Below are 19549 nucleotides of genomic sequence, written 5' to 3' on the forward strand. Positions count from 1 at the left end.
ACTTCCTTTTTGCCTCCATTCCCTGAGCTGTAAAGTGGGGACAATAGTAAAACCTGCTTCATTGCATTACTGGTGGGATTAAATGAGTCAGTACATGTGAAGCCCTTAGAGTGATTCCTTGTGTCCTTTAAGCCTCTACATATGTTCCTTCCAATTACAATCCATCCTCATTATTTGCAGATTCTGTATTTGCAAATTTGACTACTAGCTCAAATTTATTTGTAACCTCAACATCAATACTCATGGTGCTTTCATGGTCATTTGTGGATATGTGCAGCGTGGTGAAAATTTGCACCAGATGATGTTCACATTCCAGGCTAAGGCTAAGGTGATGCCCCCTGGTGCCTTCTTTCAGCTCAAGCTGGAAACAACTATTCTTTTTGTGGTTTATTCAGTTCCAGGTTTTCTTTTGCATTTTTGTTGGTGACTTCACTGTCTAAAGTACCCCCTAAGCTGAAGTGTTCTCAACTGTTCCTAAGCGCAAGAAAGCTGTGCTGATCCTTACAGAGAAAATATGGGTGTTAGATGAGCTTGGTTCAAGCCTGAGTTATAGCCCTGTTGGCTGTGAGTTCAATGTTAATGAGTCTTATATTAGATAAGATATCTTTACACAGAAACACACAGAAAATAAGGTTATGTATTGATCAGTTGATGAAAATGTTGTGACCAGAGGCTCACAGGAGGCTGACCCTGATTTTCCCTCGCAGCGATGGTTCTGTAGCCGTGTCCAGTTTATAGAACTTAACTACTGTGAATGATGAGGATCAGCTGTCTTGTCTCACCTGGACTCCCCCAGCCTTTGTGGCCTGCAGAAGTCAGGCTTGTGGACATGAACAGTTGTTTTCTTCCTTGGGGCTGGAAGAGAAATATTTTAAGCTCCTAACTACATTTTCGCATGGTCGCAGGCTTTTCTTACAAGATGCAGGGAGGAAATTTCTTCACCAAATGCATGGGTATTGTGGGAAATGTCCCCTGGGAGGTGGGTGTCTATTTGTAGGGGCAGGCCATGGGGCAGAAGCTGGACCCCTTACTGGGCCCTTGGTGATTTTTTTTTTGTCTTTTTGCCTTTTCTAGGGCCACTCCCGCGGCATATGGAGGTTCCCAGGCTAGAGGTTGAATTGGAGCTGTAGCTGCCGGCCTACACCAGAGCCACAGCATCTCGGGATCGGAGCCGCGTCTGCAACCTACACCACAGCTCATAGCAACGCTGGATCCTTAACCCGCTGAGCAAGGCCAGGGATCGAACCTGCAACCTCATGGTTCCTAGTCGGATTTGTTAACCACTGAGCCATGACAGGAACTCCCCCTTGGTGATTTTGGAGTCATTCCTTCTTGCTGATGCCAGGCAAAGGTTAATCCTGGCTGAGGGATGGAGCTGTGCCTCTGCTCCCAGCCTGCTTCCTCTGCAGGAGACTGACAAGCTGCCTCTTATGCGGCAAGCTTTGGAAAACACCTGGCAGACACCTGAAAGAGTGCTGGGATCCTAGTCATTAGGCTTCCCATTAAGTGTTACCACTTGCACTTACACCTGAGGAGAAACGTGTGTGATCCCACGCTTGGGCATCTATCCAGAGAAAACCATGACTCGAAAAGACACATATACGCCAATGTTCATTGCAGCACTATTCACAACAGCCAAGACATGGAAACAGCCTAAACTAAATGTCCATCAACAGAGGAGCCAATCAAGAAGATGTGGTACATATACACAATGGAATATTACTCAGCCTTCAAAAGGAATGAAATACCAGCATTTTTAGCAACATGGATGGACCTAGAAATTAGCATGCTAAATGAAGTCAGTCAGACAATGAGTCACCAACATCAAATATTATCACTTACATGTGGAACCTGAAAAAAGGACATAGTGAACTTCTTTGCAGAGCAGATACTGACTCACAGACTGAAAAACTTATAGTTTCCAAAGGAGACAGTTTGGGGGGTGGGGGGATGCGCTGGGGGTATGGGGTGGAAATCCTATAAAATTGGATTGTGATGATCATTGTACAACTATAAATGTAATAAATTCATTGAGTAATAATAATAAAAAAGAACCATGTGTGGCATGTTTGGAGCCCTCTCTGGGGTTTCGGGAGGAAATGGACCAGGGCAAACTTATAGTCTTGGGCACCAAAATGAAGACTTTCTGGTCCCTCAAACCAGTTGGGAATCCCTCTGGCAAGAAAAGCAGTGTCACATAGGATCTTGCCTCTAGTTCATGTTGCAAGATCACAAAGCCAGGACACAGCAGAGTCACCATGGCCTGGGACATCCTAGCCAGCTGTCATCACAACCCTGTGACACACTGCACTGTGACACATTGCATATCACACTACAAAATGGGTCTTGGCTCCAACACAACCCCACACTTTCTCTAACACCAAGGTTTTAATGTGGCATCCCAGTAGTCCCGCTGCACCTCCCATGATATCATCATGTGTATATCATGATATTGCAACACTGACAATATGCTGGCATATTGCAAAGCCCTGACCATGCAGCATTCATTTCTGCCAGATTCTTTGACAGCATCTCATCAGCTGAGAGTCCAGATGTTTCAGGGGCTGGCTCAGAAGCACCACTGATATTAACACATGAAGGAATTCCCTCGGGCCACTCCCTCACTTGTGCTCTTGATGGACGTGCCTGCCTCCCCCACTGGATGTGAGAACAGAGATCATTTCTTCTTTACCTTTTTATCTCTCAGCACTAATGTAGTACCTGGCTCAGAGCGAGTAGAAATAAGGAAAAAGCTGCTTGGCAAATATGGCATTGAGTTAAAGAAATCCAATGGCATCGAGAGGTCAGTGTATAAATCACAGTCACAGACGCAGAAGGTTCCTCAGCCTAGAACTGTGGCTTCCCAGAGTTTACTCATTCCCATATTCATTTTTTGCTATATTCATGTGTTACCTATTATTAGCTCAATATTTTTAAGTGTACTCATTAAAATTAAAACATTTATGTGTGTGTGCACATGTATGCACAAACACACAATGCAAAATCCATTTCCTTTTTTTTTTTTTTTTTGTCTTTTTAGGGTTGTACCTGTGGCATATGGAGGTTACCAGGCTTGGAGTCGAATTGGACCTGTAGGTGCTGGCCTACACCACAGCCACAGCAACGTGGGATCCCAGCCACATCTGCAACCTACACCACAGCTTACAGGCAACACCAGATCCTTAACCCCCTGAGCGAGGCCAGGTATTGAACCTGCATCCTCATTTATACTAGTCAGATTCCGTTCTGCTGAGCCATGATTAGAACTCTGCAAAATACATTGCTTAAAAAGAAAATAAAAAGCCACAAGAACAAATGGCCTCTTGCCCTGTCTCCCTGTGAAGCTAACCTGATGTTGGCTTCTGGGCCCTGTTGATGTGTGGAGGCTGCACTTCAGAAGCGGCAGGGAGGTGGAGTCCAAGATAGTCTATGCCCCTTGAAGAATGCAGGGTTCCATGGATTCCCATTGATTTGGTGGTATCAGCCTAAGCTGGGGGTCAGGGGGCTTTGGGGCTGTGCATGACCAAGGCTGGGGAATTGGTGGCCTCAGGGAGACGAGGAGACTTAGATCAGCCCCCTTGGTGTTTTCCTGGGTCAGGGGACAGAGGTTCTTGCAGTTTACCTGGCAGTGGCTATACTCCTGGAATGATTCTTTGTTACCAGTACCACCCTAGCTAACTTTTATTGAGTTCTTTTGCTCAAGTGTCTTGCTTTCTTTTCTTTTCTTTTTTCTTTTTCTTTTTTTTTTTTGATCTTCTGTCTTTTTAGGGCCACACCTGTGGCATATGGAGGTTCCCAGGCTAGGGATCCAATTGGAGCTATGGCTGCCAGCCTACACCACAGCCACAGCAATGCCAGATCTGAGCTACATTTGCGACCTACACCACAGCTCACAACAACGCCAGATCCTCAACCCACTGAGCAAGGCCAGGGATCGAACCCACAACCTCATAGTTCCCAGTCAGATTCATTTCCACTGTGCCACAATAGGATCTCCAGTGCCTTTCTTTCTCTTTTTAATTTATGTACCAACTGAATGAGGTTGGTACTTCTTACTATTCCCAGTTTGACATTTGGGAAGCTGAGGCTCAGAGAGGTTGTAACCTGCACAAAGTCACACAGCTAGTAAGAAGGAGAGCCAGAATCCAGCTGCAGGCTCTCCAGCTCTCTAGCTCCAGAGTCTGGGCTCTTAACCATTACACTCAACTCCCTTTCCGAGCTATTTTCCCTGATTTGTACCTGGCTGTCTGGTGTAGTCAGGAGATCAGGTAAGGGTGGACCACTGAATTTAGGATGATGTCCTAGTCACCCTTTCTGCTTGGACAAAGCCATATCCTGAGGGTTTGAAAAAATGCCAGAGGGACACAAATGGATCTGAGGCATAAATAATGTATAACATGAGAAGGTAGGATGTGGCTAATTCTATTGCCATCATTTTGCCTAATTAACGGATACTCCCAGGGATGTGTAGTAGTAATTACTCCTTTGTCATGCCCCTCTTTTCTCCCATTTGCTCCTAGAATCCACCTATAATCCGAGACCTGTCCTAGCTGGCTATTTCTGAAGCGATGCCCCTCTTTGTTTTGCTGGTTTGCTAGGACTCTCGTAGTTTGGAGCACAGAGATGTTGGCTTCTGAACACGAGCATCCCTAAATGGAAGGAAGCCTTGAGACGGTGAGCACAGATATTTGTTCTAAAGTATAATTTCATTAACCTGACATAGGAGTCGAATATATGTTCGCACACATTCATGGAAGACTTACTCCCAATAGCCCAAAGGGGGAAATAACCCAAATGTCCATCAATGGATGAATGGACAAACAAAATGAGGTAGATCCATGTGGCAGAAAACTATTTGGCCATGAAAAAGAATGAGGTATTGATAAATGCTACAATGTGGACCAATCTTGAAAAGACTATACTGCCTGTAAGAAGCCAGGCTCAAAAGGTCACACATGGTATGATTCCACTTAGATGAAATAGCCAGAAATGGTAAATCCACAGGGACACATGTAGATTGGTGGTTGCCTGGGGCTGGGAGGAGGGGGAAAAGAAGAACCATTGCTTTATGGGTCTCGGGTTCCCTGCTGGGGTGAGAAAAATGTTTTGGAAATGGATAGAGGTGATAGTTGTACAGCATTGTGCATGGACTAAATGCCACTGATTTATTTATGTTCAAATGGTTAATGTTATGCTATGGACATCTCACCTCAATAACATGAGGCCAACTTTTTAAAATACTACAGAGATTTGGAGATACTCTGTGTCTACAGATACAGATACTGCAGATACTAGGAGAGATTTGGCAAAAGCACCATATAATTATTGGAAAGGGTCTGAGGTCATGACAGAAGCTACCTAGTTCTTCCATGGAAGGAGCATATGTTTTTCCCTATATTTACACATCCCCAGTGGGCAACACATTCCCACACTGGCAGGGTGTTAACCAGGCATATCCCAAGAGAGCATCTGGGGTGAGAAGAGAGTGGTTGGGGGAGGGAGAAGAGCTCGAAAGGAGTTAGCCTCCAGTTCAAGACACACGGGGCCACCTCTTCTGCCTGGGACAAGGGAGGGAGGAGACTTTTAATAATCCAGTTTCTGTAATCCAGAAAAAAGCAATTGACCAGAGAATTCATAATTAAATAGCAATGTCTTTTTTTTTAGAGTCACCATTTATTCCCCGTGCAGAATTAAGCATTCTTTTTTTTTCCATTATAGCTGGTCTACAGTGTTCTGTCAACTTTCTACTGTACAGCAAAGTGACCCAGTCACACACACACACAAATATGCACATTCTTTTTCTCACAGTATCTTCCATTGTGTTATATCGCAAGTGACTAGATATAGTAGTAATGTATTTTTAGAAAAGTGTTCTCCTCATGAGCTTTTTTCTTAAAATTCATGGAATTACTTAACTATCAAAGGAACTTACTTATAGATTGGAAAGCATACAAAAGAATAAAGAAAAAAGGGGAAAGCCACCCATTAGCCCACCCCACAGAAATAGCTCCTTTTAATGGTTAAGATATATCTTTTCCAGTGTTTTATCTTTGCCCATTATTCACATGGCTTGAATTACATGATGTGCATGAGTTTTTAACCTGTTTCTTTTTCCCGTAATCTCATAGAATCAGCATTCCTCTGGTGTATTAAAACCGCTTTGTAAACATCATGTCAGTTGGTTGCACAATAGTCCATTGTAAAGAGGTATGGTTTATATAACCCCTCCCTTAGCATTAGACATTGACACCCTTTGAGAGCTAAATACTAAACTCAGCACACACACGAGGAGTCATGGGTGGAGGGACCCAGAAAAGCCCATGGGCCCGACCTTGGGACCAGGAATACACAGATCTTCAGGCAAGGCAGCGGGGTGTAGTCTTGGGGAGATGAGCCTGGTGCATGATTATACTCTCGCTAGTAGGTTGCAAGCTCCCAGCAGTGTACACCCTATTTGGAGAACAGACCAAAGGGTGATAGCAGCAAGCAGCCCGGAAAAGAAAGAACCAGAGCTGGCAAACTCACCAAGGCACTGCCCAGGGAGGAGGGAGGGCTGGACCAAAGAACTGTAGTTTTCCTATCTTCAGTAACCCTTTCCTGAGCCTCCTCTTAATGGCAGGTAAAGGTAGGATAAGGAGTTTGTGGAGCAGGCAGCCAGGCCATTCACTGTGATTGCGAAGATGAGGAGCAGTGAGGTCCATGCCATGATGTGACTCTATGCTGGGAGCACCAAGGGAGCCTCCCAGACTAGCCTTGGCATTGGGGGCAGGGGTGGGGACAAGGTGGCGTCCAGTAGAAGGTGACTTCTGAGCTGAGACTCAAGAGAGGAACTGTGATCAGAGTCCTGAGCGCCACTGTGGGTCCTCCCAGGGCCACCCCCTTTCTGATTCCCCGCTCTGTATGTCGCCGTTTGTAACTCATTTGGCTTCCAGTAACTATAGAGAGAAAATGTACTGTTCAGGTCCATGTGGTGGGGAGGCTTCTTATTGCCACGGCCAAGTTAGCATCTGCTCTTGAACTTGGTTCCCATGAGCCTGTCCCCAAGAAATGGGCCCACTCTTTGCTCTGGCCTGCTGGGTTTTTTGAGCCTATGAGGCCAAAGGTGGGCTGAGAGTGGGCTGGACATCCTTGGCCTTGTAGGCTCAGATTAATTGGCCAGGGTGGCCCAAGGCTCCCAAGAGGCCCTCTCTGGGAATATCCGAGCTCCGAGCTACGCACACACCTCATCCCTTCTAATTGCTGCAGGTCCCCCTCTAGGGTGCTGTGCAGATTCAATGAGATGACATGACGTGGGCAAAGGCCCTGGCTCCAAGATGGTGCTCCTAGGTCTGATTCTTGTCCTCCCTCGCAGCCTCTCCTGCTCTGGCTCGTGGGATAGTGGAGGAGTGGAGAGGATGAGTCACAGAGTTCTCCAGCACCCCCAGCGAGAGCTCCCAGTTCATTAACCAAACCATCAGTCAACGGGACTAATTGTTACTTTTTGAGATAAATGTTTAAAATATCATCTTCTATGACAAGGTTCTTTAAAGGCTCAAAGACTTGCTGGGGGTGGCAGGGGAAGGTAATAGGCATGCAGAGAACAACCAGAAAATCACACCAGGAGCGATTTGACTCTGAAGGTTCCTTCCTGGGCCTGAGCTCCATGTTTATGGCCAGCATCCCATTCTGACCAGGCAGTGCCCACATGGCACCTCTTCCCCTCAAGGCCTGGGACAAATGCCTTCTCCTCTCTCAACTCCCTCTCTCTCTCTCTCTCTGCACCTCTGCAAGCACCAGACACCTTTATGTCTGCATAGGGGCCGAAGCTCTCCTTCCTTAGACCTCTGTGACTCAGGGGTTAACCCAGAAGTGGTCTTACTGAAAAGCCTGATGTGGGCTCCACCTCGGGACTGAAATGACCCTGCTTGTGTGAGCTGAGAGCTCAGTGCACTTGACTAAGCTTGGTTTCTTGGATGAGGGCAGGGGTTACCAAAGATGGGAGACAGATGCCTTAGGCAGTAGTTACATCATTTCCATAAGCATGGGTGAGGCTTTCAGGAATGTCCGAGGCTGCCCAAGGCGGTCTTGGAATTGGACTTGGGCCTTTGGGGGCCAAGGGTAAACTCTTGTAGATGGGATTCTGGGCGGACTCAGGCAAGGCCACAGCCTCCTGGTTTCTAGATGCAGACAAGGCTCAAGCACACATTGGGTGCTGGGGCTCTCAGAAGTGCCAGGCACTTCCCTGTGCCCTCTAAGTGTGGGCTGCAGCATTAAAGCCCACCTCTGGCCTTCAAAAATAGAAGTGGCACTGCTACAGGGCTGTGTTGGCTGCTCTGTGACATCAGTGCTGAGACCTTGGAAACATTCGTTGTTTTACTTGGAGTTTTTCTTTTTCTTTTTTTTCTTTTGCTTTTTAGGGCTGCACTCTCACCATGTGGAAGTTCCCAGGCTAGGGGTTGAATCGGAGCTACAGCTGCCCGCCTACACCATAGCCACAGCAACGTGGGATCCAAGCCACGTTCGTGACCTACACCACAGCTCATAGCAATGCCGGATCCCTAACCCAATGAGCGAGGCCAGGGATCGAACCCAGGACCTCATGGAACCTTGTTGGGTTCGTTAACCACTGAGCCATGAAGGGAACTTCTACTTGGAGTTCTTAAAGTATCCAGGACATGGAGGATTTCTTGGCCAGTATTTGTGGATTTAAGAAAGACACACACACTCTTTGGTAAAATCTTCAACTAACCAAAAAGCTGCCCCTTGACAGTTATATCCACATGTGTTAGCAGGGAGTTTTCAGATGACCTGAAGCCCAAAGCAGGGCATCTTCTTGGCCAGCTTAGGGTACCTTGTTTGGAGGCCTGTGTCTTTGCTGGCTCTTTTTTTTTTTTTTATCTTTTTGCCTTTTCTGGGCTGCTCCCATGGCATATGGAGGTTCCCAGGCTAGAGGTCTAATCGGAGCTGTAGCCACCAGCCTACATCAGAGCCACAGCTACTCAGGATCTGAGCCGTGTCTGCGACCTACACCACAGCCGGATCCTAAACCCACTGAGCAAGGCCAGGGATCGAACCCACAACCTCATGGTTCCTAGTCGGATTTGTTAACCACTGTGCCACAACAGGAACTCCTTTGCTGGCCCTTTCAATGGCTGATGAGAGTCATGATAATTCAATGTATTAAGGATTTACTGGGAGTTTTCATGCTTTCTATCACTTATTCCTCAAAATTAACTTGGAGGTAGAGACTCTTGTTAACTCCACTCACAGATTCAGAAACTGAAGTTCAGAGAGGCAAAGGGATTTGCCCAGGGTCACACAGCTGGGAACTGGCAGAATTGGTATTCAAACCTAGATCTGTCTTTCTAATGCCCAGTGCCTGTACATGTGATCTCTCTGTGTGTGCTGAATGGACAGTCATGGACTTTGGTGTCAGATGAGCCTGGCTTTGCCTTACAAGCCATGGACAGACCTTTTAATCTCCTTAACAACCTTAAGACCACAATGGCAGCAGCAGCAATGATAATGGCCAATATTTATACTGCACCTGCTAGGATCCGGGCATGTTTTATTATACTAACTTGTTTAACTTGCAACAACCCTATGAGGCTGATACTGTTATTTTGGCAGGGAGTTAATAATGGCAAACTCAGTGTGATTTCCTGAAGGTTAAATGAGACACTATGTGTGCAAGTTTTTGGCCTGGCAGAGGGTAAGGGCTAGACATTGGGGAACGTGGGTGGCTACAGCTCTGAGAAAGACACATGGGCTCTTTGCTGCCAACATCCTACTTTTGTTTTGTTTTGTTTTGTTTTGCTTTTTGTTTTTGCTTTTTAGGGCTGCACCCATGGCATATGGTGGTTCCCAGGCTAGGGATCCAGTTGGAGCTACAGCTGCTGGCCTTACACCACAGCCACAGCAATGCTGGATCCAAGTGGTGTCTGCAACCTGTACCACAGCTCATAGCAATGCCAGATCCTTAATCCACTGAGCAAGGCCAGGAATTGAACACACAACCTCATGGTTCCTAGTCCGATTCGTTTCTGCTGCACCACAAAGGGAACTCTAACATCCTCCATTTGTGAGAAGCTGGATTAGAATCCAGGTTCTCTTTGATTTTCTCTGCTCAGTGTAACTACTCTGGTTCACGAAGCTGCCGTCCCATCGCTCCATAGTGTCAGCTGAGTGAATGAGCCATGGGTTCATAGGTCCCTGGAAGCTGACTTTGTCATCACAGGTTCCACAACAGACAGGCCATTTCCTTAGACACAGAGAAAGTGTGTCTCTGAGAGAAGGCATAGGGGCTGCTTTTGAGCCTCTGGTGCGGCTGTGTGGTGTTGGGGGCCCTGCTTTTTATTATCAGAAAGGGCAGACACCCGCATGGCTCGTCACCACAACACCCCCAATAAGAAGACCTATTTTTCTCCACACATTCCCTGGGAATTTTATTCTGGGGGTTGGAGGTGGGATGGAGGTTGGGAGTGAGGGAGAGTGGGCCATTGCCACATCCACGGGGAAAGACTCCCCGATTCCAGGACAGGGGAGCCTGCTTATTCCCTGGAGCCCTGGACAGAGGCACCCATGTGAGCTCAGAAGGCTGGTCCTCTTGGCACTACATGGAGCTCTGCCTGATGTGTCCACTCCTGCTCCTGTGATGGTCCCTCCCCACCAGGACCCCAAGTCTGTCTTCTTTTTACCCAACTTGAGCATCTCCTTCTCCAATGTTACTCATTTCCTTTGGGACCCTGCTCTGAGTGGGGCCACCTGGTCCCCGATTTCTGTATGATAACCCTTCAGATCCTCAAAGACTGTTATTAAATCTCCTATCGGCTCCTGTCTGACTAAATCATTCCTGCCCCTCCACGGGTCATTTCTCTACTCTGTGCAGCACTGGTCAGAGCTCCTCTGTTTTTTTTGTTTGTTTGTTTTTGTTTTTAAATTTTATAAATGTTTTAATCGAAAAAAATTAAACATTTTTTTATTTTTAAAAAATTTTTAATGATTTTTATTTTTTCCATTATACTTGATTTACAATGTTCTGTCAATTTCTACTGTATAGCAAGGTGACCCAGCCCTACATATACAAACATTCTTTTTCTCACATTATCCTCCATCCTGTTCCATCCAAGTAACTGGATAGAGTTCCCAGTGCTAAACAGCAAGATTGCATTGCGTATCCATTCTAAAGGCAATAGTTTGCATCTATTAACCCCAGATTCCCACTCCATCCCACTCCCTCCCTCTCCCCCTTGGCAACCACACGTCTGTTCTCCAAGTCCATGACAGAGCTGCTCCGTTTTTTTCCCTTCCTCACCACCAGGAATCCAGGAAGCTGGGGGCTGGGGGTCAGCCCAGGCTCAGGGGCTCCCACACCATTTTTGATTGCCCTTAGGTCTCAAGGGCAGGGTCTCAGTTTCTCTCCTTGCTGCTCCTGTTCTCAGAGGAAGAGGAGAAAGATGTTTTGTCTATCGGGGAGAGCCTAGGTGCTCAGATTTTCTTGCCTCGCCCTCCCTTCTGGATCTGCCCCCTCCATGCAGACCATCACCATCAAGCGTCCTCCAGTGGGTTCAAATGCATAAGGGAAAGCAGGCTGGAGAGTGGACACAGGCAGGCATCAGCCGCAAACAGAAGCCAACTTTGTCCGTGAGCTGCTGCTGACTGTGTGCTCTATCTCAGTGCTTCAAACAACTCAACTGTCCCCATTTTTTTTGGTTTGTTTTGTTTTTTTGCCATTTCTAGGGCCGCTCCCGCGGCATATGGAGGTTCCCAGGCTAGGGGTCTAATCGAAGCTGTAGCCGCCGGCCTACAACACAGCCACAGCAATGCAGGATCCGAGCCGCGTCTGAGACCTACACCACAGCTCATGGCAATGCCGGATCCTTAACCCACTGAGCAAGGGCAGGGATCAAACTTGCAACCTCATGGTTCCTAGTCGGAGTCATTAACCACTGAGCCACGATGGGAACTCCTCAACTGTTCCCATTTTACCCAGGAAGTTTTCAAAGCTCAGCTGTAGAGCCCATAAGGTCCTTGGCTGAGACCATGCCTGGGAGTCGGTACAGCCAAGAATTGAAAACCAGGAAGGGGGACTTCAGACACAGTGCTTTTATCACCTTCCGTCTCACTCTATTTATTTTGCAAAATGAATTTGGGACAGGAAGAGTCCATAATGGGTGTTTCAAGAACAGGTGACTATGTGGACAACTGAGGCTAAAGCAAAGGACTCTTGAGGGAGCAGTCAGAGAGGCAGGAGAAGAACCACAGGGGAGAGTTTTAAGAAGGAGGAATGTCAAGGTCAAACACAATTATGCCTAGTTTGTCCTCCATCCAAGATAAGCTATTTCCCTGCCACTCCCCAGACTTATTTTCTGGCCTCTAGAAGAGGCTCATTTGTGTCCCAGGCTTGTCCACTGACTGCATGGTGTCACTGACTCTCCTTTCCATAGGGGTCCCCCCCAAAAGCTTCTCCAGCCCCAAGAATCCAAACTCCTGCCAAATCCACCTCCTGGTTCCCAAGCGGGCTCTCAGAGGCGAGGCCCAGGTGAGAACGCCTGGAAAGGTAAGGATGCTCCATCTCCCCTCTGTACATGGATCTGGACCTGGTTCTCCTGCTTGCCAGCCCATGGGGTCTGCCTCTGACTGCACTCCAGCACACTCTTGCTTCCCAAGTTCTCTTCCTCCCTTCCCTCATTGCCATCACCTGGGTAGAGGAGGGGCCTTTGTTCCTTGGTTCTCCACAACCAGCTGGGGTGTGATTGGGTGACGAATGACCCCCTAAGGGATGTCCTAGTCCCCAGAACCTGTGAATGTTACCTTAGAGGGCAAAAAAGAGGTCTTTGCAGATGTGGTTAAGTTAAGGATTTTGAGATGCAGAGATTAACCTGGATTATCCTGATGGGCACTAAAAACAGTCACCTGGAGTTCCCGTCGTGACTCAGTCGTTAACGAATCCGACTAGGAACCATGAGGTTGTGGGTTAAGGATCCAGCGTTGCTGTGAGCTGTGGTGTAGGTCAAAGACGTGGCTTGGATCCCGTGTTGCTGTGGCTCTGGCATAGGCCGGTGGCTACAGCTATGATTAGACCCCTAGCCTGTGAGCCTCCATATGCCGAGGGAGCGGCCCCAGAAAAGGCAAAAAGACAAAAAACAAAACAAAACAAAAGTCACCTGTCTCTTTGTAAGAGAGAAGCAGAGGGACACTGGCCACCATCTGGTGTCCAAGGCTGGGAAGAGGAGAAGGCAATGTGAAGATAGAACAGAGAGAGATTAAAACATGCTGACCTTGTCGATTGCAGTGATGTGGCCACAAGTCAAGGAATGCCAGCTGCCACCAAAACCTGGAAGAGGCACAGAAAAGATTCTCTGTAGACTGTGGAGCTAGCGTGATCCTGCCAATGCTTGATTTTGGCCCAGTGACACCAGTTATGAACTTCTAACCTCCAGAACCATAAGAGAATAAATTTCTGTGCTTTAAGGCGCCAAGTTTGTGGAAATTTGTTAATAGCAATCATAAGAAAAAATGAATCCATAGACATTACCAATACACACTTGCAGGTTGAAGCCCATTACCACTTAAAAATGCTTGGGGAGTTCCTGCTGGGGCTCAATGGGATGGGCGGCATCCCTGGAGTGCTGGGATGCGGGTTCAATCTCCAGCTCTGCTCTTTGGGTTTGAGGATCTGGTATTCCCACAGCTGTGGCTCAAATCTGATCCCTTGCCTGGGAACCCCATATGCCTCAGGGTGGCCAAAAAAGAGGGGAAAAAAGAAAGAAAGAAAGAAAAATGCTTGGACCCCATATTTGCAATTCAGAGCCTAGGGGTAAGATAGGAACTGGCGGGGGGGGGGGGGTGGCGTGTATCTCAAAATTTCAAATTCATTGGTACTTAAGGCCAGAAGCTTCTCCTATAGGGTCTGAGAGGATCTTGTTGAACGTGTGAATTCATGCCTTCTCAGCAGTGCTTGCATTTTAAAAAGTGTGTTGTTCCCCCATTATCAATCCTCAAAGTGCACATCTTTAATTTTGTGCCTTCCTTAGGTTCTGCAGGTCCCTGAGGACAGCTATTCCATGGGTCCTAAATGCTAGTAAGGAAATAAAGATAGAGACTAATGAAAAGCAGGGTGGGTGAGGTGACAATGGTGCTTAGGGTGGTTTTCTGAGGACAGGACTTTTATGCTTAAAATCTGGGCTATTCCAGGCAGAGAACAATGCAATAAAAAATTTCGAGGTAGGAAAAAACATCAGACATGTTCTAGAACTGAAAGGAGGCTGGCATGGCTAGAGAATAGAGCTAAGCCGATCATACAGAGCTTCGGAGGCAACCCTCTTTTTAAGTAAAATGCAAAGTAGGCTCACTTGTTAGTGCAAAAATCTCAGGCCCTTCACAGTTTCAAACTTACCAGTACTATTTTTCATCACACAGATGAAGAAACTGAGACACAGAGAAATTGATGCACTTGCTCAGAGGCACACAATGAATAAATGGCGTCTGGATGAAAACCTAGTGCTAGATTTTTCCAGACTCTTTGGTCTTAACCCCCGTGAACCAGGGTCTCCAGTGGATTCACTGTGATATACAGCTCAGCATGGCTGTAAGTCAAGATGGACCTCTTGGAGCGTAGCTTTCAGTGTGGCAAACTCTAATTATGTCATTTAGAGACCTGATCACCCAAGATGTGGTGAGCATGTGTGGTTAATTCATCCTGCACTGGATCCATCAGGCCCATGGCTCTGACTCCTAATTGTCTGAAATGCCTTTCTCATCTAATATACTCCAGAACATAATGATCCAGAAACTGCTGGCTAATAATAGTGGAATAAGAAAGAGGGAGAGAGGTGGGAGGAGCGGGGGGGTGGGGGGGGGAGGTTAGGGATGGGAGGGGGAGACAGAGAGAGAGGGCACTTCCTTGCTTTTCTATATGGGCTGGGAACTTTTTCCAAAATGGTTTTCTCACCCTTTTTCTACCACTCTCACTGCCCAATAAATGTTGCTGTGATTATGAGTAGTTATTATTTCCTTAAAATAGTGGAATTATGGCGAAACTCCCCAAAGAGGAAGAAAGCCAAGAAGAGGGAAGAAGGGAGGATCTCGCCGGGGGCCTTACCTGATGGGATAGGGCCAGTCCTATTGCATCTGGGCTGAGCCTAAAGCCATTGCAAGGACATAGCATGGAGAGGAGGGCCCTGCCTTTGGACCTCCTTGGAAACTCTTTAATGGAATTCTAAGTCTTATGGCCCACCTTCTCCTACCAGGTACAAGCACGGCTGAGGAGATCCTTTAAATGTGGGCAAGGGATACCCAGTTTTGGAAGAGTGGGTGGGCCATCAGAGGCAGGGGAACAGTGAGGGGTCCTTTTTTGGACCCCTATTGTTTGGCCCAATGCTGGGCACACCATTGACCCTTAGGAAGTACTGCACTGCAGGAGTGGACAGAATGAAGTCATTGTGTCCCAGCTCTGCTGCTGGTTCTCTGGGTGACCATGGTTAAGCTCTATTGCCTCATTGAACTGGGTTCCCCACCTGCCAAGGGGGCTTGAGAGTAGCAGCCACCTGGTAGACATCATTTGGAGGAGAAAGCGCAGTGGGTATGCCACGTGAACTCTGAAGCCCTAAGCAATTCTAAGACACAATAATCTCTAAGACTGCGTTTGTTGTTCCTTTTCAAATATGCCCTGGTATCACATTTTCTAATGGTTAAAAGCACAGTTCTCCCACTAATATATTTCTGCATAATAATGAGAATATACATATTCCTCTTCACGGGATTCAAGAAAGCTATTTTTGGGAGTTCCCTTTGTGGCTCAGTGGTTAATGAACCCAGCTAGGATCCATGAGGATGCAGGTTCAATCCCTGGCCTCACTCAGTGGATTAAGGATCCGGCGATGCCATGAGCTGTGGTGTAGGTCGCAGACAAGGCTCGGATCCTGCATTGCTATGGCTGTGGTATGGGCCTGCAGCTGTAGCTCCAATTGGACCCCTAGCCTGGGAACTTCCATATGCAGCAGGTGTGGCCTTAAAAAGAAAAAAAAAAAAAAAGAGGCTATTTTCTTTTTTAAAAAAACTATTTTTTTCATTATACAGTTGATTGACAATGAATATTTCAGGTGTATAGCAAAGAGGTTCTGCTATGCATACGTAGCTATTTTTTTGCATATTATGTTCCATTACAGATTATTAAAAGATATCGAATGTAGTTCCCTGAGCTATATAGCAGGTCCTTGTTTTTTATCTGTTTACTATGGATTAGCCTGTATCTTTTAATCCCAAACTCCATAAACATACACCTTCCTGCATTAGTCTGTGCAAAAAACAACAAAAAACACAACAAAAAACCCCTTCATTAGCTCTTCATTGGTTTCAGACAAAAATATCAGCAACATTATTTGTGCGTCATGAAGACTTTGTCTCCAGTTCCAACACTGGAACTTTCTTCTTCTCCTTCTTCCTTATTTAACATTGGATAGCTTTATGTCCTGAAGAGCAGTCTCTCCCCGACAATCTCAAGAATCCACTGTGATCCTTTGCCCTTGAGTTTCTGTGGGCCACCCAGAGGGGCCTGGCTCTGCTCTGTGTTGGCAGTGTGTGGCTGTATCATGCCCGTCTCTAAGGCCCCAGGTTTCTGAACTTTCTCCCTGAGCTTAGATGGCTGCAAGTGACACATTTGGGGACACGTTTATCAGTGGGTGCTACATTCTAAAGGAAATGTCTGGCAATGCCCAGGTGACAGCAGCCATCCTGCAGGGGGAGGGACTCATTACCACCTGTTTTCTAATGACAAATCTGGAATCATTCTTAAAGCAAGAATGATTTTTGCTTTAAGAATGATTCTTTCATTCTTAAGCAAGACTCTTAATTATGCACTTAAAGCAAAAGGCCACTCAGTGAAGACTGCATTCTGGGAGCTTCCATCTCTGCCTTCCTAGCCCTCAGGCCCTTTTTCCCCTTATGTAGCCAGGAGATCCCCAATCCCCTTGGTGAGAACACGCTCTCCAGGGCTCTCCTTGGGAAGGCACCTTGTTCCTGCTCCTCAGAAAGGTTTGGAGAAGCACTTTGCCACATGTCTCTTCTCTCCTGGGATCTCATGTGCAGAGTCAGATCCTGGCTGGAGGTGAAGGCAGGGCCAGGCCTCAGGGACAGGCTGCCTTTGGATCCCATGCCAAGGGACAGCAGAGCAGAGAAGCTGCAACCAAGGCCTTGCCTCCTGTGCTTCCAGATGAAAGATCACCTTGCATCCTTGTTTCCCTCATATTCCAATCTGGGAGGACACTGGAAGTGGCCTGTAAAACTAGACATCAGACACAGCTGAGGCTGAGAGACGTCTAACCTGGGGCAACCAGGTGAGGAAGCTGTGGTTTCCCCACTGTGAATGGGTGAGCTGGTCTCTGAGAGGGGGAGCCCTGAATCAGAAGCATGCAGCTCAAAATGCAGGAAAGGGGAGCTAAGGAGAAATTTCTGGAACCAAAGTCAAAGTGTTAAGGGAGAGGGTGCTTTTCCACGTTTGGGGTGACTTGGAAGGTGGCAGGATGCAAACAGAGATCAGAGATCAGAGAGAGCAGTTTAACTACCTGCAGGTCAATATTTGCAAGCAGACAGGCCTTGTCACCAATCCTGGCTCTGCTGCTTACAAGGGCTATGATCTTGGACATGAAGCTTGGACCCTCTGGATTCTTATTATCTCATCTACAAAACAAGGCCAGTGATCCCGTCTTCTTGGGCTTGTGGTGAGGTTTAAGGAGAGAACGTGTGTCAAGCATGTGGCACAGGGCTTGGTGTATAGAAGCTCAAGTCATTAGGGGCTGTTTCTAGGTGTCTTGGGCTTAGTTTTCTGTTGGCCAGCACAGAGGAGGGTGACTGCAGCAAAACAATCAGCCTTACAGCCGCTGGTTTTGCACAACCACCAATCCTTCAGCATTCTGATGTGGTCCTTCAGTGTGTGACGTGATGACTGTCCCCTCCCCTCCCGGAAGTGGAAACAGAGGGGTGGTCCTGCCACAACCCCATGCCAGACATTGTGATGGGTCAAGTGCATTTTCTTGGCCATGCATTTCCCCGAGAATGGATGTCTTTGCATCTGGAAAGCACTTCAGAGGTTCAGAGAGCTGGCCTCTTTGAGACACCATTCTAGCTCATTCTGCCCCCCCTTTGGGGCCAGCCTCAGTGGCAGAGGGAGATCCCTAGTTCCATCTTGGTTGGCCACTGCTTCCTCCCCTCCCAACTGGCCCAGGCTGCATAAGCCCATCAGTGCCACTGGATCTTCTGTCATGGGGCAACGATTACAATTGCAAACATGGGAGGTCCCTTCGTGGCTCATGACTAGGATCCATGAGGATGCAGGTTCGATCCCTGGCCTCCCTCAGTGGGTTAAAGATCCAGCGCTACTAGGAGCTGTGGTGTAGGTCTCAGATGCAGCTTGGATCCCAGCAGCAGATTCGACCCCCAGCCTGGGAACTTCCATATGCCTCGAGTGTGGCCCTAAAAAGGAAAACAAAACAAACAAACAAAAAATGCACACATGGACTGGGCTTGGTGGGTGCTTGGTGACAGGAAGAGTGAGGTCTGGCTCAAGGTTTGGTTTGTGATAATGATCCTCTAAAAAAAGAAACTTAATTGCACCTGGAAATGGAATGATTCCTTTATTCTCCTGAACTGAATGTGCTGGACTTGGGAGCCCCCTCACTTTCTTGCTGCCTGGCCTATTTCTTCCTCTCTCTTCTTACCAGCGTTATTGGTGTCACATTCCAGAAATCCTTTCCGGGATTGAAATCCTAATGAAAATGGACTGGCTTATAACTCCGAGCTCCCCACAGATCAAGTCCTTAGACACAATCCAGAGGATACACCATGGACTGAATAACCTCGAATGGTTTTAATTCACTACCTCCAGCTTTGTTTTATCAGAGAAATAATAATATTTGGCATATGGCTACACAGAGTGGGTATTTAATAAGTGAATTTGGGGGGAAAACACAGAAAGAATGATTAAGTATAAGCACGTAGCCTGACACCAACTAGGCAATCAAGATATATGAGTAGAATCTGAATTTCACCAGTTGTCTTATCTGTGAAAGTGGGAATAATAATCATAGCACCTGCTTGCAGGGGTCTGATAGAATGAAGTGAGATAATCTGTGCAAAGAGCCCAGTGCCTCTCTTACACTGGATCGTCAATATCTGCTGACGGTTATTATTATTAACTTGGCAGGCTTCGGGATTTTCATAATACGGTTAATTTGAGGAAAGTGAGAAATGACTTCCCCTGAGGAGACTCAGTTCCCCACACCACCACAGGCTGGATGGAGTGTGAGGTGTGGGAGGATTGGATCGGGGAGCCAGCCGAGGGACAGAGATGATTCAAAGAACATTTGGGGCTGCTAGTTCCCTGCAAAGCACAGGGCGTCCAGATCATTTTCACATGATGCATTGAGTTGCAAGGAAGAAGACACTGGAATGGTCCAGGAAGCCCAGTGAGACCAACTGTAGGCATGCCGTCCTTAGAATCTCAGAAGTATTTCAGGGGACTAGTCTGATTTCCACCTGCAAATACAGGGTGCAGGGCATTCACGACACATGG

This window comes from Phacochoerus africanus, chromosome 4 (assembly GCF_016906955.1).
Source record: "Phacochoerus africanus isolate WHEZ1 chromosome 4, ROS_Pafr_v1, whole genome shotgun sequence".
Classification (NCBI taxonomy): Eukaryota; Metazoa; Chordata; class Mammalia; order Artiodactyla; family Suidae; genus Phacochoerus; species Phacochoerus africanus.